Source organism: Triticum dicoccoides, chromosome 2B (genome assembly GCF_002162155.2).
Source record: "Triticum dicoccoides isolate Atlit2015 ecotype Zavitan chromosome 2B, WEW_v2.0, whole genome shotgun sequence".
Lineage (NCBI taxonomy): Eukaryota > Viridiplantae > Streptophyta > Magnoliopsida > Poales > Poaceae > Triticum > Triticum dicoccoides.
The window spans coordinates 209,857,716-209,874,343 of record NC_041383.1 but is presented as its reverse complement, the minus strand read 5'-3'; positions in this window follow the sequence as shown (position 1 = coordinate 209,874,343).

The following is a 16,628-nucleotide window of genomic DNA, read 5'->3' as shown; positions in this document are numbered from 1 at the left end:
CTACCCTATTGGAAAGACCTAGAGGTACGCTCTATAATCAACGTGATGCACGTGATGAAGAATCTTTGTGTGAACCTGCTAGGCTTCTTGGGCGTGTATGGGAAGACAAGAGATACACCGGAGGCATGGGAGGACCAACAACGTGTGCACGAAAAGACGACATGCCTCCAAAGCAGTATGATGGTCCTGCTAGCTACGCTCTTACCAAATAAGAGAAGGAAATCTTATTTGAATGCCTGCTTAGTATGAAGGTCCCGTCTGGCTTCTCGTCGAATATAAAGGGAATAATAAATATGTCAGAGAAAAAGTTCCAGAACCTAAAGTCTCATGACTGCCACGTGAGTATGACGCAACTGCTTCCGATTGCATTAAGGGGGCTTCTACCGGAAAATGTTCGATTAGCCATTGTGAAGCTATGTGCATTCCTCAATGCAGTCTCTCAAAAGGTAATCGATCTAGAAATGTTAATGTCGGTGTCAAAACCGGCGGATCTCGGGTAGGGGGTCCCGAACTGTGCGTCTAGGCGGATGGTAACAGGAGACAAGGGACACGATGTTTTACCCAGGTTCGGGCCCTCTTGATGGAGGTAAAACCCTACGTCCTGCTTGATTGATATTGATGATGTGGGTATTACAAGAGTAGATCTACCACGAGATCAAGGAGGCTAAACCCTAGAAGCTAGCCTATGGTATGATTGTTGTTTGTCCTATGGACTAAATCCATTTGGTTTATATAGACACCGGAGAGGGCTAGGGTTACACAGAGTCGGTTACAATGGTAGGAGATCTACATATCCGTATCGCCAAGCTTGTCTTCCACGCCAAGGAAAGTCCCATCCGGACACGGGACGAAGTCTTCAATCTTGTATCTTCATAGTCTTGGAGTACGGCCGATGATGATAGTTCGGCTATCCGGACACCCCCTAGTCCGGGACTCCCTCAGTAGCCCCTGAACTAGGCTTCAATGATGACGAGTTCGGCGTGCATATTGTCTTCGACATTCCAAGGCGGGTTCCTCCTCCGAAGAATTTATAGAAGATTGTGAACACCAGGATAGTGTCCGGCTCTGCAAAATAAATTCCACATACCACCGTAGAGAGAATAATATTTACACAAGTTCCATCTGCTGATGTATTTTGTGGCGTGACGTCACACCACAACCAAGCCTTTACTCGAGTCGTTTTTATTATACCACCTCCGCGCGTTTAGCGAAGCGGTTTCCTTGGCAAGTCTTGTCGAAGCAGAGATCGTGTTCCCCTTATTCCGGGATTCTCATCAATACGGACGTGCGTAACCCAACCGCGCCCGTTGCCACGCCCCCTCCATCGAAGGCGGGTTCCAAACGGTCACGGGGACGGCTCTTGGTATTCTCCCTCTTTATAATGAGACCAAAGCCCGTTCTTTTTCTTCAATCTTCAATCGAATCCGCCCCTCGCCCCGAGTTCCGACTCCCAGGGCTCCAGATTCGGGTACTTCAGTCCTTCGACAATGTCCGGCTCCGATCTACGAGGCCGGTGGATGCCCTCCTCCATCACGGCAGAGGACGTGCTAAAGCTGAGAGATGCCAGGTACTTAACCTACGAGATTTCGCATAGGTTGCCTGCCCAAGGGCAAGTTATTCCTACTCTCGAGCCCGGCAAGAGTGTCGTGTTTGTGTCTCACCTCCGTCGGAGTTTAGGCTTCCCGATGGATCCCTTCGTGAGGGGGCTCATGTTTTACTATGGGCTGGAATTCCATGATTTGGCTCCGGAGTCCATCGTCCACATCCCATCATTCATTGTCGTCTCCGAAGCCTTCCTCCGCACCACCCCTCACTTTGGCTTGTGGCTCAAAACCTTCAATGTGGAGCTGAAGATGATTGAGGGGCGTCAGGCAGAGTGCGGCGGGGCGGTTATAAGCAAGAGGGCCGATGCCCCATGGCCCAAGGGCTCTTTTTAGGAGGAGCTCGGCTTGTGGCAACATGAGTGGTTCTATATCACCGCTCCCAAGGGCAGCAGGCAGAGGCCGCCGCCCGCCTTTCGCCCGGGCCCTCCACAATGGCTGACGTCATGGGTCAACAAAGGGCTTGACTGGGGGCCGTCCAAAGACGTACCCCTGTTGTAGGGCCGGATTCGAGACCTCCAAGAAAGGGAGATCAATCTGGTCGTAGTGGCACAGGTTATGCTGATTCGGCGCCTTCTGCCCTGCAAACGTCGCCCCCTTCGTCTGTGGGAATTTAACCCGGAGGGACCACGAGCTCTCCAACACTTCATGGGTTTGACACCCGTGGAGATGTACAAACTGTTCTTCGGATCACAAGAGATGCGTCCGGACTTGACCGAGGACGCTGGCCTAAGCTGCAATCGCCCGGATACTCAAGTAAGTAGCCCTGTGTCCGGACACATTGTCCATTTATTTATCATGGGTTTGCCTTTTAACCAGCTATCCTTTGGACAGGAGTGGATAGCGCAAGCAAAACTGATACGGTGTCCGGCCCCCCTCCCTGAGACCACGCCGGATCCCGTGTTAATCAAAATGTTGGAGGTTGCACCTTCGGAGGAGGGCGAAGGGGGGCACAGGGAAACTACCACCTCTGCCAAGGAGGCTTTCAGTAAGGGGGGAATCGAGAGTCCCTCCCTCCAGGGGGAGAAGAGGACCGCTTCCGAAGACCCGGAGGCCAAGGCCTCAAAGCGGGGAAAGAAATCGCTGGAAGGTCCTGTGCCGGGAAGAGCCCCGGCCGCACAATCTCCCCAAAGGAATCAGCCCTCCAGCGAGCCATAAGTAAAAAAGGGGGGTTTGTAATAGGGGACATCCCTACTTTATTTCTAAGGTTAACCGAAGTTTTCACCTTGCAGTTCGGATCTCAGCCCTTCTCAGCAGAGCTCATCTTCGGGGGACCTTCGTCCGGAGATGATGGAGAGCGAAACGCCTCCATCTGCCACCCCGTCGGGTGGGGCGGACGAACCTGAGGTGTCATCACAGAGGGTCTCCCCGAGTCCGGCGGGGCCGGGGAGTTCGGCACCCACTGGAGTACGGCCGGTGGAGCTGCAGGATTTGCTCGAGAGGGCGTCTATCTCAGAAGATCACCGCACATTAATGAGTATGGTGATTAAAAGGATCTCATCCGCCGAGAGCGGGTTGTATGAGGCCGTTGGAAGTTTGCTGACGGGGTTTGAGGTACGCAAAAAATGACATACCTTTTGACAGTTTTGCACATGGAGTGCGCCCTGTATAGATAGTAGCCCCTGAGACTTGGTATGCTGTCGAAAGCGACAGCGTGGCGAGGATCATAATCTCAGTTATAGAATGTCGCCTTTCCTATGCAGGTGGCGGAACGTTCGGTGGCCAGCCGGACTGATGGAGTTGCCGAGCTGAAGCGGCAACTCGACGTTGCGGATGCGGACATCGCGCTGGTCAATAAACGACTTGACGAGTTACAAGGTAGGTGGTTGCTCCATTGTCACTTAGTAAGGGAGCTGATGCCCGTTCCTTACAATTTGTATGCTTGATGCAGATGGTGCCGCTGCTGTGGAAGACCTTCGAGCAGAGCTTGCTCGAGCCAAGGAGCAAGCCAGGAAAAGTGATGCGGCTGCCTCGAAGGCAGCGGAAGAGCTAAAAGCCGAAAAGGCTGCTCACTGCCGAAGCAGGGAGGAGATGGCCGGAATGGCCGTGAAATTAAAAGATGCCACCGACCACTATGAGGTTCTTGAAAGAGAACGCCGAGCAGAGCAAGAGGACATGAAGAAGGCCGCGCCGAAGCCAAGGATTCCCGTAGTGCGATGCGGGCTATGAAGGAGGAACTGCGTCAGGCCGGAGATATTGCGGCGGGAAAGCCCTTTCTACTGCGTAGGAAGTTCACGGATCCGAAGTATGCTCAGTTGGGCCAATTGTGTGGTGTGGAGGATCCTTATCTGGATTTGGCGGCGAGTGCGGCGGACGCAGTCGTGCACTTCCGAAGCCAGAAGGATCACGAAATGGAAGAGCTTTTCTGGTCTCAATTCCATAGTCCGGAGCGTCCACTTTCGTTGACCGATCGGTTGGCTGAGTGGGCTGAGCTGAATAGATTGTCCGGACTTGCCATGACGGATGTGGTGGCTCATCTGTGGCCAGAGAGGCCCAAGCCGGAGAGTTATTTTGGCTTGTTGCAACGATTCCTTGGGGCGGTGCTGCATATCGAGGCGATGAAGCGGTCGGCATGCATAGAGGGTGCACGGATGGCTCTCGCCCGTGTTAAGACATATTGGGCGGAGATGGATGCCACCGATGTTGCATCCTGGGGTTCGGACAAAAGCCGATTACCCGCCGAGCACTATTTTGAGGAAGTCCTACAGGGCGCTCGTTTAATAGAGGAACAGTGCTCGAAAGATGTTATGTTCAAATGACATGTATGATTAGTGAGATCATGTTTATAATGTAATGGCTTTTTATACTTGTGCGTTCAAGTATTGAACTATCTCCTGTGCGGCCGTATATGTATGTATAACCTGAAAGATGGCAGTCTTTGGCTTCAGCCCCCACGCACATGGTGCGGGGGTGTTTGCAAAAAAAAGCGCTTTTTCACACTTAATCCAACGTCTTGGTCCTTTGAAGGAGGTGATAGCATAGCAAACTAGGCAACCGGACTATAATGCTTTATCACTTTCACTTAGCCATAGGAGCTCGATGGTGGGGCTACTATATAGCCCCTAGAGGCACCGCGCTCTCCGAACTCGGGGCGCGTATGTGCCTGACCGGCGGTCCTTCGTCAAAGCGGAGGAATTCTAAACATTCCAGTAGTCGATCGAGTGGTTGACCAGTCTCTCGCTATATCATGACAGTCAGTTTTCGGCTTTCTCTACTGAGGTGCTCGCCCGGCCGAACCGAGGCACAATCGCAGTAGTTCTCCTGGTGCCACGTTAGCCGATGGAGCGGAACGTAAGGCAGCAAAACACAGGAGCCGGGCAAACCCAACATTTGACCAAAGACATGATTCAGAGCTGATGCATATAAGGCCTAACTCGAGACGCCGAACACTCCCTGAGGTATTCGGTCTTTATGATACCGGGCAGAACAATGCCCTAAGCCCCTAGTGTCCAGGTACGGGCGAGAACCTCTGACGCGGCCGATGCCAAAACGCCAGCCTCCTCCTCGGTTATGGTAGGAAACCGGGGGATGTGTATCAACAAGAGACAGTAAGAAAGGTTTACGCAGGGTCTTAATCTGAAGAGAATCCTTGCAACGGGTCCCTGCTGCACGTCTGCGCCTGTGTCACCGTTGTGCTGTATCCTGGACGGGTGTAGCACGTGCTTCATCTGGAAAAGAGAAGAACTTAGTTTGGAAAAAATATCGTGCAAAAGATGTATTAAAATAAAGTATGATTTGGAAGATGAATGAAGTTGAGCTTTATTGGCTCTCATTGTTTATACGTGCAGCCCCTTGTAAAGAGGTATGCGGCTGGGAAGCCCCTTGTTTATTTATGCCGGACTTGCCTAACCGTGTCCGAGGTCTGAATGACCTATTCTCAGGGGCTTCGGCCAGCGAGGTCGGATTAGTGTGTGGCTGTCAAAGCAGTCTTATGTTTTCCGCGGTTCGAGGAACACTCGGAGTTACCCTTTAATGAGATTATGCCGCGTGGACCGGGCATTTTAAGCGTAAGAGACGCGTAATGCGGTATTGCGTTAAAGCGGGCGAAAGCTTCGCGTCCCAGTAGTGCTTGATGGCCACTTTTGAATGGGGCGATATGGAAAATGAGCTTCTCACGACGGAGGTTGTCGGATGAACCGAACACGACCTCTAGTAGTACAGAGCCTGTACAATTCGCGTAAAGGCCTGGCATCACTTCTTTGAAGGAAGTGCTGCTACGGTGAATTTTGGTAGGGTCTATCCCCATTCTGTGGATGGTGTCCTGGTATAGCAGGTTTATATCGTTGCCGCCATCCATTAGGACTTGTGTGAATTGTAGTCCGTTGATTATGGGATCCAATACCAAAGCAGTCCCTCCTATGTTTCGAACACTTCTGGAGTAATCCTGGTGGTTGAAAGTAATTGGTTTAAACATCCAATTTCGGGACTCTGCTGGGGTGGACCGTGCGGCGCGTGTTTTAGCAGGTGCCGCACTATTTTCCCTTGTTATCACATGAAGTGAGTTCACTGTTTTGACTTCTAGTGGGAAAGTCTTCTGTTTTCTGGCGTGCTGCTTGTGGGGTTCGTCGTCGTCTTCGCTTGGTGCGTCGAGCCCCTTGTGTTCGGCGTTAAGTCGGCCGGACTGCTTGAAGACCCAACAATCTCTGTGGGTATGGTTTGCAGGCTTCCCGGGGGTACTATGGATTTGACATATCCTATCCAAGATTTTGTTTAGGTTGGATAGCTCATCACTGTTGTCCTTAAGAGGCAGTATTTATTATTCGGCCGAGAGCTTTTGAACCCGGCATTGACCGCCGTGCTATTTGGGACATTTTCCTTATTCCGGCGCTGATCTTTTCTGTGTCGTGATTTTCCATTTCCATCCCTGACCTCGGATGTACTCGGGGCGCTGGTGCTGCATCTTGCTAGCCAGCTATCTTCCCCCGTGCAAAAGCGGGTCATGAGGCTTGTTAGCGCGGCCATTGTTCTTGGTTTTTCCTGGCCGAGGTGTCTGGCGAGCCATTCGTCTCGGACGTTATGCTTGAAGGCTGCTAAGGCTTCGGCGTCCAGACAGTCGACTATTTGGTTCTTTTTGGTGAGGAACCTATTCCAGAATTTGTGTGCTGACTCTCCGGGTTGTTGAGTTATGTGACTTAAACGTCTGCATCTGGAGGGCGGACATAAGTCCCTTGAAAATTTGCTCGAAACGCATCCTCGAGCTCTTCCCAACTTCCAATGGTATTTTCTGGGAGGCTTTTGAGCCAATGCCGAGCTGGCCCTTTGAGCTTGAGGGGTAGGTATTTTATGGCATGGAGATCGTCTCCTCTGGCCATATGTATGTGTAGGATATAATCCTCAATCCAGACTCCGGGGTCTGTTGTTCCGTCATATGCCTCTATGTTTACGGGTTTGAATCCCGCTGGAAATTCATGATCCAGTACCTCATCGGTGAAACATAGTGGGTGTGTGGCGCCCCTGTATTTAGGTGTGCCATTGTCTTCAAACACTCGGTGGGTTGTGTTGCTCCCTGGAGTTTTCTTTTTTGGCCCATAGATGGACCTGACCGGACCATCCTTTTTATGAGGACCTTATGTGGATCGTGTGCCAGATTGTGTGCGACGCCGCTTGCCGCTCCTAGCCTGTCATCTGGTCGTCTATCTGGCCAGGCGGCCTCTTTCTTTTTTGACTGTGGGGGCTCTACGGCCTCCTCGTCAAATTCGGGCAACAGCTTGCGTTTCGGGTAGCTCTTTGCCTGGTGACTATCGCCGTATTTATCTGCGGTATTGAGTACTTTGCTCCATCTCATTCTGAGTGCGGCCTCCGCTGTTTTGAGCTTCTGCTTTTGCTTCTTCAAGCTTCTTGCAGTGGCGACGAGCCTTTTGTGAAGGTTCTTATGCTCCGGTGGTGTGTCCGGCATGAGATCGTCTGGACTGTTGTTTTTGCCGGGGATGGGTTGCTTGTCCAATTCATCATGTACGGATGGTTGCTTGGTGGCATGTTCATCGTCCACTGCTTCGCCCTGCTCTAAGGCTGGGTCAGTATGGGTGTCGTTGTTATCGAGGCGGGACTTCGAGCGGCGCTTGCGTCGCCGTTTTGGTTGTTTGTCGGGGGAGTTGTCCTTCGCCACGTCCCGTTGTTCCTCGCTATCGCTTCCCTTTGGTGTATAGACCATGTACACGTCGTGAGTTGAGGTGGCTTTCCAGTGCCCAGTAGGCGCTGGTTCTTGGTCATCTCAGGCATTGTCGTCCATACCGTTGACGTCTTCGAAGTCGAAGTCTAGCATGTCGGTTAGATCGTCGACAGTGGCTACTATGTGGGTAGTGGGTGGGCCTTGAATTTCTTTATCGTCCGCATCCCAACCGTCCTGGCCACAGTTCGGCCAGGTCTCTCCTGATAACGAGAGATACTTTAGCGAACTCAGGATGTCGCCGAAAGGTGAGTGTTGAAAGATGTCCGTAGTGGTGAACTCCATGATCGGCGCCTGATCGGATTCGATTGGAGGGGGCGCGGGAGGTTCGGAGTCCGGCAAGGAGTCCGGCACCTCGGAGTCACGAGATTCACAAGGGATAAGGTCAGTATTTGGCTCGATCGCCGTAGAGGTTGCAGCCCCCAAGGCGGTGTCTAGCCACCCGTCCTCGATCAGCGCAGCCGGCTCCGAATTGAGGGTCGGAGCGGACTCGTGTGTGACCTCCAGGTCACTGTCCGGCTGCAGAGCTAAATCATGCCCATCGTGACAGTGCGGCGCGCTCGGCTGTGGCTCGAATCCATCGAAGATCAAGTCTCCATGGATGTCAGCCGTGAAGTTCAAACTTCCAAATCTGACCTGACGGCCGGGGGCGTAGCTTTCGATCTGCTCCAGATGGCCAAGCGAATTGGCCCGCAATGCAAAGCCGCCGAATACGAAGATCTGTCCGGGGAGAAAAGTCTCACCCTGGACTGCGTCATTGTTGATGATTGAAGAAGCCATCGAGCCTATCGGTGACGACACAGAGGAACTCTCAATGAAAGCACCAATGTCGGTGTCAAAACCGACGGGTCTCGGGTAGGGGGTCCCGAACTGTGCGTCTAGGCGGATGGTAACAGGAGACAAGGGACACGATGTTTTACCCAGGTTCGGGCCCTCTTGATGGAGGTAAAACCCTACGTCCTGCTTGATTGATATTGATGATGTGGGTATTACAAGAGTAGATCTACCACGAGATCAAGGAGGCTAAACCCTAGAAGCTAGCCTATGGTATGATTGTTGTTCATCCTATGGACTAAAGCCATCCGATTTATATAGACACCAGAGAGGGCTAGGGTTACACAGAGTCGGTTAGAATGGTAGGAGATCTACATATCCGTATCGCCAAGCTTGTCTTCCACGCCAAGGAAAGTCCCATCCGGACACGGGACTAAGTCTTCAATCTTGTATCTTCATAGTCTTGGAGTCCGGCCGATGATGATAGTTCGGCTATCCGAACACCCCCTAGTCCGGGACTCCCTCAGCTACCAAGGTTAAGGAGTGATTTAGCACAATGTCTTGTCAGTTTCGAGTTGGTGTTCCCACCATCCTTGTTCAATATCATAACACAGGTCCTAGTTCATCTAGTCGATGAGATTGCCATTCTGGCCCTATATTCCTACACAATATGGTCCCCTTTGAGAGGTTCATGGGAGTCTTAAAGAAATATGTTTGTAACCGTGCTAGGCCAGAAGGAAGCATCTCCACGGGCCATTAAACAGAGGAGGTCATTGGGTTTTGTGTTGGCTTCATTCCTGGCCTTAAGAAGATTGGTCTCCCTCAATCGCGGTATGAGGGGAGACTGACTGGAAAAGTCACGCTAGGAGGGGACTCAATAATATGTAGGGACGACATTCTTGGTCTCAAGCACACTACATAGTTCTACAGAATTCTACCTTGGTGACCCCGTATGTCAATGAACACAACAATATTCTGCGCTCTAAACACCCGGAGCAGTGTGACAACTAGATTACATGTGAACACATTAGGACTTTGGACACTTGGATGCAAACACATCTCATGGGTGACACCACTTTTTCTAATGAGTTGTACTCGTTGGTCAGGGGACAATCTTCGACTGTATTAACTTACAAAGGGTACGAGATAAATGGGAATACATTTTACATGATCGCCCAAGATCAAAAGAGCACCAACCAAAATAGTGTTGTCCGCTTTGATGCAGCAACCAAGAGGGTAAAGGACACATATTATGGTTACATAGTGGAGATATGGGAACTTGACCATGGACATGATTTTAAGGTCCCTTTGTTTCAGTGCAAATGGGTCAATCTGTCAGGAGGCGGGGTACAGGTAGACCCACAGTATGGAATGACGACAGTGGATCTGAACAATCTTGGGTACACAGACGAACCATTCATCCAAGCCAATGATGTGGTGCATGTTTTCTATGTGAAGGACATGTCTACCAAACCGAGAAAAAGAAAAGATAAGGAAGCGAATACATCATACGATGAGCCAAAGAGCCACATAGTTCTTTCAGGGAAAATAGACATAATGGGAGTGGAGGGCAAGACAGACATGTCTGAAGATTATGAAAAGTTTCATGAAATTCCTCCCTTCAAAGTCAAGGCTGACCCAAGCACCTAGTTAAATGATGAAGATTATCCATGGTTACGACGCAATAAGCAAAGGACACATGCGAAGAAAAAGTGAATACTTTGTCTCCACAACTATTATGATGATGCCTTTGTCAAGAAATGAAATGCCTTTTGTAACAGATGAGTTTCCATCCGAAACCCTGATACTTCGAAAGAGATTGTCCATTTTATACACGAAGTGCATCCGGTTTTTGCCGTAACCCTCTCAACTTTTTCACATGCTATGTGGGTGAAATGATGATACCATGCCAACTTTCAACTTTTCCAGACTTCATTTGTAGTGCTTTTCAATTTCAGGGTTATTTAGCTAAAAAATCAGTAAATGCATGAAAAATACCAAATGAAGTCAGAAAGGGTTGAAAATTGATGATGTGGCTTTGAATGGTGCATTTTGAACACACAAAAAGTATGGAGTTAAAATAAGTTCAAAAACATGAAATCCCTTTGTAACAGATGAGTTTTCGTCCGAAAACCAGACACTTCGAAATAGATTGTCCATTTTGTACACGAAGTGCATCCAATTTTACCATAACCCTCTTGACTTTTTAGCACATGCTATGTGGGTCAAATGATGATACCATGCCAACTCTCAACTTTTTCAGACTTCATTTGTAGTGCTTTTCAATTTCAGGGTCATTTAGCTCAAAGAATGAACTAATAGCAAAAGGAATGAACTAGAAAACTTTTATAAAACTCTAGTAGCAAAAAGAATGAACTGGAAAGAATCAATTAAATATTTTGTTGTGATCAACTAAAAAAACCTATAATATTCTTCAATAGAAAAAAGAATCAACTAAAAAACTTTTATAAAACTCTAATAGCAAAAGGAATCAACTAAAAAGAATCAATAAAAAATAAAAGTAATGCAACTGAAATTATATAAAATCTATGCAACTAAAAAGAATCAATTATTATTTTTTGTTATGATCAACTAAAACAAAACTATAATATTTTAAAGTAAAGTTATTCACAAACTAGTGATGCACACAAACTTCATAGAATTCAAATTAAAACTATTCAAATTTAAAACTAATGGCACTAACATAAAGTTTATAATTTTTGTGACCTAAAGCAAAAAGAATCACTCAAAAACTCTAATAAAAATTAAATAAAGCAAAAAACAAAACAAAAATACTAGAAAAAAATGAAAAAAATGCCGCCTACAAGGCCACCACGGCCTGCATACGACTAGAAACCCATCTAGCTAGTTGGGCCAGGATGCAGGCCCGCAGCAGGCCTAGTAGGCCCACATGCAGAGGAGTGTGATTAGGCCCGTAGGCCCGTAGTTAAGAGGAGCTCGAGAGGGCTGGCGCAGCAGCGCTTATAAACCACTCTCAAGGCCTCTCAGCTAGCGAGGTGGGACTAAACATCCAACTGCACCGCAGCTGTGCCAGGCACAGGCCTTTGGTCCCGGTTGGTGGCTCGAACCGGGACCAATGCCACTCTTTCGTCCCGGTTCGAGCCACCAACCGGGACAAATGCTACCCTTTCATCCCGGTTGGTTCCACCAGCCGGGACTAAAGGTCTTTGCTTCCCGCCCTTTGGGCTGCTGAAATCGACCTTTAGTCCCGGTTGGTGGTACAAATCGGGACTAAAGGTGGGGATTGGTCCCGGTTGGTGTCACGAACCGGGACCAGTGCTTCGTGTATATAAGCAAACACTTAGAATTTTTCCAAAGCCATCTCTGCAGTTTCTCCTCTCCTTCGACGACACCACGACGCCGCCAGGCTGCCCCGATGCCATCCCTCGCTCCCCTCGTCGCGCCCTACCCCAAGGTCATCGCCGCAACCCTGCCCCGTCATCGCCGTCGCCTCCCCGAGCCCTGCCCCGATGTCGGCGTCGCCTCCCCGAGCCCTGCCCTGGCATCGCCTTTGCCATGCCCCTGCCTCGACACCTCCTCACCCACTCTACCCCGACTCCGTTGTCGCGCCCCTACCCCGACATCGCCGTCGCCTCCTGAAGTCTCCCTGAGGTCGCCGTCGCCGTGCCCCTGCCCTGACGCCTCCCCTGCGTGCTCCCCTCGTCACCGGCCGGCCCTCCAGTGAGCTCCTCCGCTGCGTGTTGTGCTTGTCGCGCGCCGCCGCCACCACCACCGCCGCATGCTCTTCCCTCGTTCATACAAAAATTTATGTTTTTGTTCATACACGGTGATATTGTAGAAAGTGATTGTTGCTCACAAAAAAAGTCTATTTTTTGTTCATACAAATTTCTGTTCATATGAAGCATTATTAGGTGGTATATATGTTCATTAGTTATACAAATTTCTATTTTTTATGTAATGTTCATATGCAAAAGTTACATTCAAGAAAAAAAATGTATGTATGTTCATATGCAAACAATATGCAAAAGTTAAAAAGTTTTATGCTCATAGAAATTTTTTTGGTGATATTGTAGAATATGAACATTTTGAATATGGATGGATGGATGTAAATATGCTTTTGTTTTGTATATATATATATGATGTATGATTTTTTCATATATATATATATATATATATATGATGTACGCTTTTTTTGTTCATATATATGTAGATGATATGAGTACCATTGATCTTTTTTTGTTCATATACATGTAGATGATATGAGTTCTTTGATGAAATGATGATATGATGATGATGATGATATATAGATGATATGATGATGATGATGATTTTTTCTGTTGTAATTTTGATAGATAATTTTTTCTGTAGTATATATATGAAAACTTGGTCAAATTTTCCTGTAGTAGATGATGATGATGTTATGATGATGTATAGAAACTTGGCCCCCAACGCCGTCCCTGCCCGACCAATTTTTTGTTCATAGAAAACTCTGGTAACTTTAAGGGGGGGGGCGTCGATCAACCCCCTCTCACCTGACCAACTCTCGAATCCACCCAAACCAGGACTGAAAAAGCATTGTCGAGGCCACCCCAAACCCTAGAAGTGTTGTCGAGGCCACCCAAATTTACCAAGTTAAATGAGTTAAACAAGTGTTGTCGAGGCCACCCCAAACCCTAGAAGCCTTGTCGAGGCCACCCAAATTTACCAAGTTAAAAGAGCATTCTCCAGGCCACCCCAAACCCTAGAAGCGTTGTCGTGGCCACCCAAATTTACCAAGTTAAAAAGAGCGTTGTCGAGGCATAGTGATTATTTTTTGCAAAGTGTCATCTCCTGAAAGTATAACCCTGATAACTTCAACATGAGGGGGGACGTCGGACATGCATGAGAGAGGCAGTTTGTAACTAATCCATTGCTCATATATGCATGCATATGATTCCTTGTTGTGATTAGCTTGGTCTATGTTTGCCACTAATTAATCCAACTCTCATGTTTGTATATTGCCATGTTGTAATATTTGCATAAACTATGGAAAGAGGCTTAGAACAAGAAGAGTTGTTGGGGGATATAATCCGCGACGGAGGTGATCCCTTGTCGTTTCTCAATGACACCGATGGTCAGGAAGGAGAGGATGACGGCTCCAGTGATCCAACAATGGAGGAGAAGGAGATCATGACGGCTCCAGTGACCAAATGCCGGAGGAAGGAGATCATGATGACGGCTCCGGTGACCAAACGGAGGAGGGAGCTATTGCAAAGTCCGGTGAGGTATATGTATTAATTAAGCCTCTACTGACTTGATGCATTAATTGTTTTGGTATGTACATATTGACGCTTCTTTCTTCTATTATAGCCCTCTGGATCAAGCCAAACTTCCGTAAGGAGACGAGGCCCAAAGAAAAGATTGCGCTAGGATGAAAGGTTCACGATCACAGAAATCATGGATAATGGCCAACCGACTGCTCCCAAGCAGACCAAGGACGCATTTGTACATCAGTGCAGAGCTATTGTTAGGGACAACGTCCCAATCAGCATCCAGCAATGGAATAAGAGTAAGGACTACCCTAAAGTTTCTTATGTCCAGGATAGACTGAAAGGTGATCTTTGGACCTTGCTGATGACAAATTTCAGCCTCCGCTAGAGGAGGATCCGAATAACCAAGTTATAGAGCCAAAGGTCAAGGTGTTTGCTCTTAAGAAGATGGCAGATCTATTCAGGAACTGGAAGAAAGAGTTGAACACAAAGTTTGTCGACAAAGGGAAGACTCCAGAATTCACTAGTCGATATGAGAAGATAAGAGATCACTAGACCGCATTTGTGGCCTACAAGAAATCGGAGAAGGGTATGAAAAGGTCACTGACAAACAAGAAAAATGCTGCAAGGAAGAAGTTTCACCATCACACGAGGTCAGATGGCTACTACAAAGCCCGGCTGTTGTGGGACAAAGTTGAGCAAGACCTGCTTGCTAAAGGGGTCCATCCAGCGACATTGAACTGGCCAGATCATTCAAGGACTTGGTTCTTCGAGGTTGGGGGAACTTTGGACCTAGAAATAGGGGAGTGTTGTTGGACGGATGACCAACTTGCAATACCCATCAAGAAGCTTCAGAAATTTATCAGGGAAGCGCAAGAAGGGACGTTCATTCCCGATAGAGAGAAGGATGAGCTGACCGAGGCCCTCGGGAATCCTGAGCACCCTAGATGAACATGAGGCACACCAGGCTCCATTTTGTGGATGCATGGGTTTCCCGACAGCAGTAGTTACAGAAGCCGAGAGAGAAAGAGGAAAGTGGAAGCGAGCGAAATGGAGAAGCTCAACGCAAGAATAGCAAAGCTAGAGGAACTCGAGAGCCAGCAAGCTACCGGATAACCATCCCAGCGACACGAAGATCGTTGCTTCGACGCTGCCCCAGAAGCTACCCCACCATCTCAGTGGAGAAGCAACATGGCTTCCACGGAACTCGTTCAGCCTGATTTCACGGCTCCTCGCTACCCCGTGGATAGTATCACGGAGGCTGAAAATTGCAAGCTAATGACGAAATGCCAGAACCTGACTTCGAAGGCGGCGGTCGGCTGTGTTATACCTTCTCAAGCCGAGGGAACTTTTCATTGCCATCTGATTCCACATGGCTATGTTGTTGTGATGGTGGACGAAATAATGGAAGGATTTGAGGAGCTGGAGATTGACTTCCCTACAGGCGAAGGGGACATTTATCTGGGAGCTGCTTTAAGGAATACATGTCTATGGAGGAAGGAGTACATCAAGCTTCCAAACAGGATGCTCGTCCTCCTCCTCCTCCTCCTCCGGTGAGTCAGGGCACTCCGCCTCCTCCTCCTATGGCGAGTGATCAGGGAACTCCGCCTCCTCCGGCGCGTGAGGGCACTCTACCTCCTCCGCCGCCTCCTCCGGTGCGTCGGAGCACTCCGCCTCCTCCTCCGCCTCCTCCGGCATGTCAGCGGACTCTGCCGCGTCAGCAATGGTGGAAGAGAGACGCCACCGCTCCGGCGGCTAGCAGTACAAGCAGAGCGGGAAGCAATTCAAATACGGTCCATATCTCAAGGCTCCGAAAAAGACCATATGAGAGGACGGGCAAGGAAACCGATGACATCGTGGCAGTCGAAGTGGAGGACCATTTTGCACGGAAACCTCCACCTCCGAAGGAAACCGTAGATCCAGTGAAAGCGAAGCACACTCTGGATGCCCTGAAGCAACCACCACCGCCTCTGCGGATTCCAACTCTATCTGTTGTATTAAAAAGACATATGAAAATGTGCGGCGGTCAGGAAGTACTTCCAGTGATGCAATATTAGCACAATGAAGAAGTGGGAAAACAATTCCCCAGCTCAGCGAGCAAGCGAAGCAATCATGCCCCCTGCTCAAGGTGTCTAGCGATATCGTTGCTAATCATCCGGGGCTATTGCCCGGTACCAATCATGGTGATGACCTGAGCAACGATGTAGAGTTTGAAACGTTAGAGGTAGTAGAGATCTTCATATACGAGTACGGGAAGCCTCTCGCCAAACCTGATCATCCTCCTCTAACAACGATGATGGGAAGATTGCATGAATGGTACATGGATACCTGTAGGAAGTCTGTGAAGGATAGTATGATGGTGAGAATTAAAGATGAGTACGGCCTCATTGGAGTTGAGTTGTTGCCTGTTGAATTTGTGGAGTTATTTCAGTTATTCAATCAAGACGCCATCGACAAACAACTCATGACGTGCTACTGTCTGTAAGTATTACTTCTGTAATTAAGTCTCTATAGCTCAGCTCTTTCATTGCGTGTATATATAATTATCCTCACTATATTATGCAGATTGAAGATCATCGAATGCAACAAAGGACAAATCTATGACATTGGGTTCATTAACCCAAATACCATAAATGAATGGCCAGTTAAAAAGAGAGTCAAAGATACTGAGGACAACTTGCTACAATCGTTACTTCGACATCAAAACAAAGCTAAAATACTCTTTCCTTACAACTTCAAGTGAGTGTTACTGTCTTGTGCATATTCGGTTTCGCTTACACGAGGTTATAATAATGTAACTGATGAGTTATGCGTGCGCAACTTCCACTTTATTCTGCTAGAGATTAAGCTTGACTA